We start from the raw sequence: 6,261 nt of genomic DNA on the forward strand, positions 1-6,261 counted from the left end.
TCTACACCCACAACTTTCCGATTCTCTCACAATTAATTAGGGAATTGAAGATTTGAATCAAAAACTCATCTTCTCATATTCTCTAATACCAAATAAGAGCGCCAGTGGAGGAGTAGAACCTAAAGTTCATCCATTTCCATCGAGTTTGATATTCTGATTCCGTTTACAAGGCGACGACAATGGCGCAGACCAAGGGTAACACACCGGGTGAGATGAATCGCATGTTCTCTATTATTTTTTTGGAATTTTTTTTCCAGAAACACCTGACAATCGGCACAGGTAGAGGACGGTTGTCGTCGCACGTCCTGGTGAAGAGTGGCGCGGTGGTTCTGAATCGCATCTGGACGACGCGACAATGGACGGGGATGGATTGGCGTGAGCAGTGGTGGTGGCAGCGCTGCTGCTCGTCGTCTGGATCTGGCTGCAACATTATGTACAGGAGCGGCGGATAGGGGTGGTGCGAGGATGAACGACGAAGAAACCTAATGTGAGAGGCGTGAGAGATATACCTGGTGTGAGGTGGTGTGAAGAGGCGTAAGCAGTGGTGGTGGCGGCACTGCTGCTCGACGTCTGGATTTGGCGGCGGCGCTATGTTCGGCGTTCAACTGGGGATGATGAGGCGTGAATTATCTTTTTTATTTTCATAATACGAGTTATTTTTTATTTGCGTTCGAATTATTTTTGGTTTACGTATGAATTATTTTGGTTTTCGTATGAATTATTGTAGCCTCAAGCAACAACTAAATAGGAAATTTAAGATTTGCAATGATTACATATTAGTTTATTCTAGGGAGTGACGCCATTTCAGTAGTTTGATAATTGATGTGATTGAAATATTTTCGTGCTACACTATGCATGATATATATATATTTCTTATTCCATAAAGTTAAATCTGAAACAGGAAAAATTCATACCATCTGTTAGTTAAATTCATGCATTGGTAAGATTTGATGTAGATCATGAGTTGTTTAATTTATCGATTGGCAGATAAATATTTATACATTTTAGTGAATAAGTGCAACATTGGAAGCCCATCTTAAAGAATGATAAATTCAAATATTAGGATGACTCATGTTATGTCGCGATTCTGCCAAGTAAAATGAAAAAACATAAATTTTAGAGAAATGGGCATTGTTTAAGTGAAGAATTCATACAAACATAATATAAAATTCATGAATTGCAATGATATGAAAGAGATCATAAAGAGCTTAATGTAGATGGAAATATATTCAAGTACATATTCCAGAAATAAAAATTATGAAAAACAAAATAATCCATGAGCATAACTAAAACACAGTCCCTCCATGAATCAAAACACAGTCCCTGCATGAACAAATACGTGTTGATTCATGAACATAATCTGACCGTCTATTTCAAATAGATGAAGGGTTTATGTATGAATTTTTATCTGATGCGTGAATTATTTTTGGTTTATGTATGAATTTTTAGGTTTTGGGATAATCTGATTGCATGAATAATTTTTTGTTTATGTATGAATTAGTTTGTATGAATTATGGTGTCACGGCCGCGCCCGCTAAGGATAGCGAGTTCGGGGAAATCGCGACAAAAGGGGAGGGGATTTAGGAGCGGGATTAGAAAGGGGCATATCTAACTTTTTGGTGACTCGACATTATATAAGACAACAACCGGAATGACTAAATATTAATCAAGGCCGAAAAGGGGCCGTATATAATTATCCGAGAGGGTACTTGAAGAGTTTGAAAACATTGTTGAATAGTACATATTGTTTGACGAATATCATGATATCTAGCAAATCAGTGTATGCAGCGGAATAACAACAACTCGGGCATATGTATGAAGACATATACCCTGCTCTGATGTACTCGTCCTAGCTCGACAAAAGCTCCGCTTGCACACCACATTCCCGATCATCGCTCAACCTGCACATTTAGAAATACATGCAGGGCTAAGTACGAAGGTACTTAGTGGACACATGCCGAAATATACATACATACATACATTTTATTGTCAAGCCTTTTAACAGTAGTAAGATACGGGGGTTTTCCCTTTAAAGACTCGTATTTACCAAAAAATCATTTCTTTCATAAATATCCCGCGCAGGCATTTTAACATCATTAATCACCATATCAGTAACTCGTGCCGAGAGGTAGGCCTCCCTCTACGGACACTATGATCGGCCAACCCGCTAGATGACTCACGATCACAAGGGTGTACACTAATTCCGAAGGGATTTGCGGTCCCATCCAGAATCCGAATTCGATTAGCTTCAGATAGGTAATTAACAACAAAACATAAAGCATTTAGGCATTGACAATATCATTCAAAAATCTTAAGCATAAAAATTGTAACAGTTCTATAATATGGTTTTAGTTTTCGTAAGAAAGCCTCACCTGGTAATGGTGACTCACGTCTAAGCCTTAAACTCTTTGCGTTCAACCTTAATTGAAAAGAATAACGCAAGGTCTTAGACCGTGGAAAATCTAACATAAATGAGGATGCATAATGTAATTATGCATGGCTCATATTCTGTTTATTAGACTAAGGTGATACTAAGGGAAATCTTATCTCTAGTCCTTGTAATTAAAGCAATTAAACCAACTAGGTTTCGTCTCGTGAGATCTAGTAATTACTATATTGATTTGCTCTCTTAAGGGTATTCTAAATCGCTAATTTAATAATAAACTCCCTTCGTGAGTAAAGGAAAAGAAATGAAACTCAAAACACCCTAAGTTATTTCTCTCTCTATCTCACGTCTGCTCTGCCTCATTGTTCTCTGCTCTGGAAAGTCAGCTCTGGCTGTTTGGTCAGCTCTGGCGATTTTAGCTCTGGAAAGTCAGCTCTGACCTTTAGGTCAGCTCTGGCGAATTTAGCTCTGGAAAGTCAGCTCTGGCTGTTTGGTCAGCTCTGGCAATTTTAGCTCTGGAAAATCAGCTCTGGCCTTTAGGTCAGCTCTGGCGAATTTAGCTCTGGAAAGTCAGCTCTGGCCTCTGAAAGTCAGCTCTGGCGATTTACTCGGAAAGTTAGCTCTGGCCTTCGAAAGTCAGCTCTGGTGTTTTGGCTCTGGAAAGTCAGCTTTGGCCTCCGAAAGTCAGCTCTGGTGACTTAGCTCTGGAACGTCAGTTCTGGCTTCTAAAGTCAGCTCTGGCGAGTTAGTTCTGACGGTTGAAGTCAGCTCTGGATGTTCGGCTCTGCTCTGGTCAGCTCTGCTCTGGCGTTTTCCAGCTCTGATCTGGAACTTCCAGCTCTGCTCTGGTGTTTCCAGCTCTACACTGGAAATTTCAGCTCTGCTCTGGCATTTTCTAGCTCTGCTCTGGCATTTCCAGTTCTGCTCTGGTGTTTCCAGCTCTGCTCTGGCATTTCCAACTCTGCTCTGGCATTTTCTACTCTGCTCTGGCATTTTCTAGCTCTGCTCTGGCATTTCCAGTTCTGCTCTGGTGTTTCCAGCTGCTCGCCCAATGGAGGGGCTGCTGCTGCTTTGCTGCTGCTGTTGCTGCCGTGCTGTGGAGGTGGAGTGTGGCTTTTCGGCTGCTGCCCAATGGGAGGAGCTGCAGCTGGCGTGCGGAGGGGCGAGGCCTTTCGGCTGCCCAGCCCAAGGCTGCTGCTGCTCTGGCGTGGAGGTGGCGTGCGGCCCTTCGGCTGCTCGCCCAACGGGGGCTGCTGCCGTGGCCGTTGCCCACCTCATCCTCCTTCTTTCCTTTCTAATCCTAGGTGTAGCCGAAGTAGAGAGGTAGAGAGGTGTAGAGTGGTGTGATGTGACTTAAGTGAACGATCTAAATAAAAACCTCTCAGTGTTGGTTTCTCCGAAATAGAGAAACGGGTTTCGTTTTTGCTAAACGAAAATGCTAAATTAAATCCGTAGATTTAATTATCCTCAAAGTCGGAATTAATTCACGACTTGGTAAATCATGTGAAGATAAACTCCATCTTGATAAATAACACAACTTAGCTAAGTTGGTTATAACTCGGAAATATAATCATTCATCAACTCAAAGATTCTCATTGCGGTCTTAAACGCGCGAAAAAAAAAATAAAGCATACTGTTAGCTAAGTGACTTTGTCACCAAGATTCATAAATTCAGAAACATAATGGAAAACATAAGACTTCAATTACTGGCAAATAGGTAAATAAACACACAATACTGTAATTAAAATACTGATAAAAGAGCGGGTTACAACATATGGAATGCTTAAAATTCGTACAGAAACGATGTAAAGGAGCGAAAACATTCATATAGGTATCATTAAAATATTCATACATATATTTAAAATATTCGAACAGAAAAGATGTAAAATTCATGGACTTAAAGGATCGTATAGAAATAAATTCATGGATTTTCCATACAAACTGGTAGCGTGAAGATGACGAAGTCTCTCGAATCTTTTACCTCTGTTAGCAGACGTGGGAAAATATATATGGATAACTGAAGAAGATATGGAATTGTATATTATATAGTGTATAAACGTGATCCCTTAAATTGTGGGAAGATATTAATTAATGAATATGTAATTCCATTATTAACCTCCTCATAATTTTCGGCTGATTTCTTGTAATATATGTAATCAACATCTGGTCGTCTATATTAGTGAGATGAAGCGCTGAGATTGAGTCTTGTTTTATAGGCTAAGAGTGGGTCTTATTTTAGCGCAACCCTATATATAGTAATAAAGAGACCCAACTTAAAAAAGAAATAATGAGGGACCAACTTTGAATAATTAAACCAGTCTAAAACAAAATTTAAAATGGCCCAAGCCCAAATCTCTATCCTGGGCTCAATTAATTAACTCAAACCCTATTTTTTCCCCTCTCTATCACATGCACACACTCACAAATCTCTCTCTCTCTCTCTCTCTCTCTCTCTCTCTCTCGATTTCACGCCAGAATCCGCCCGCAATCCATACAAAATTCGTCGCCGCAGCTCCTCCTCTGACGAAGAACCGACAGTCGGCCCTCTCCGTCGCCCCCATCCTCCTCTCCGTCGCCTCTGCTCTATCTCTCTTTCTCTCAAGCAACAACACGACGACACACACTCACACAAACTGAAAACGCCGCCGCCTCTTCCCCCCAATATTTCCGGTGAGATTACCGCTGGAAACATCCCGTCCTTCCTCTATATCTCCCTCGCCACAGCCGGATTCATGAGATTGGCGCACCCGATTCGCGAATCTAATTTTTTTTTTGGGAGATTCGCCATGTGGCGAATCCCGTGCGAATCCCACAAGAATCTCATCCACACCCGCCCCCTACATGAATCGGATACTGCATTGTGTTAAATTTACACGAATTCGTGCATCATAGCCACTTTATGAATGAATTCATAGCCCTGATTTTATGGGACTCTTATATGTTACTAATAAATTTGTTTTGTAACACAGGATAAGCAGATTCTGGGAAAGAGTTGAACAAATATGATAAATATCATAAGTCATAACAAAGGAATAAAAGCAACCAAAGCTGCGCTACAGAATTACCACAGCTGCGTTGCAGAATTACTAAGCTGCACTGCAGAATTACCAACAGCTGCGTTGCATAATTCTGAAGCTGCGCTGCAGAATTACCAAAACTGCATTGCAGAATTGCCACAACTGCGTTGCATAATTTCCTAAGCTGCGTTCCAAATTTATTAAGCTGCACCGCGGAGTTACCAGTGGCGCCTCCCGAGTTATTAAGTTGCACTACAGAATTGTTAGTTGTGCTACAGAATTATCAGCTGCGCTGCAGATATTTGAACCTTAATTGGTAACTCAGCCACCTTGCGGAGGGAAATGCCTGTCTGCATAAAGGTAACTTAGCTGCGTTGTGGAGGGAAATGCCTGTCTATATGAAGGTAACTTAGCCGCATTACGGAGGGAAATGCATGTCTCCATGAAGGTAGCTTAGCCGCGTTACGGAGGGAAATGCCTGTCTTCATGAAGGTAACTTAGCCGCGTTGCGGAGGGAAATGCCTGTATCCATGAAGGTAACTTAGCCGCGTTGCAGAGGGAAATGCTTGTCTCCATGAAGGTAATTTAGCCGCGTTGCGAAGGGAGTAACACCATTGTTCCAAATGGAGTAATACCATTGTTCCAAAGGGAGCAACACCACTATGATAAAAAGGGAGTGTAAGTGATACAACGCAGTCAGGATAATATCCTATGAAAGTAAGTTGATAGCACAACTATTTCAGTTGTCTCAGTCTGCGCAGCTATCTCAGTCATCTCAGTCTGTGCAGTTTTCTCAGTTATCTTAGTTGGCGCAGATTGTTGGGTCATCTTCAATGCATGTTATCTAAGTAATTTTCA

Source organism: Salvia miltiorrhiza, chromosome 7, assembly GCF_028751815.1.
Source record: "Salvia miltiorrhiza cultivar Shanhuang (shh) chromosome 7, IMPLAD_Smil_shh, whole genome shotgun sequence".
Classification (NCBI taxonomy): domain Eukaryota; kingdom Viridiplantae; phylum Streptophyta; class Magnoliopsida; order Lamiales; family Lamiaceae; genus Salvia; species Salvia miltiorrhiza.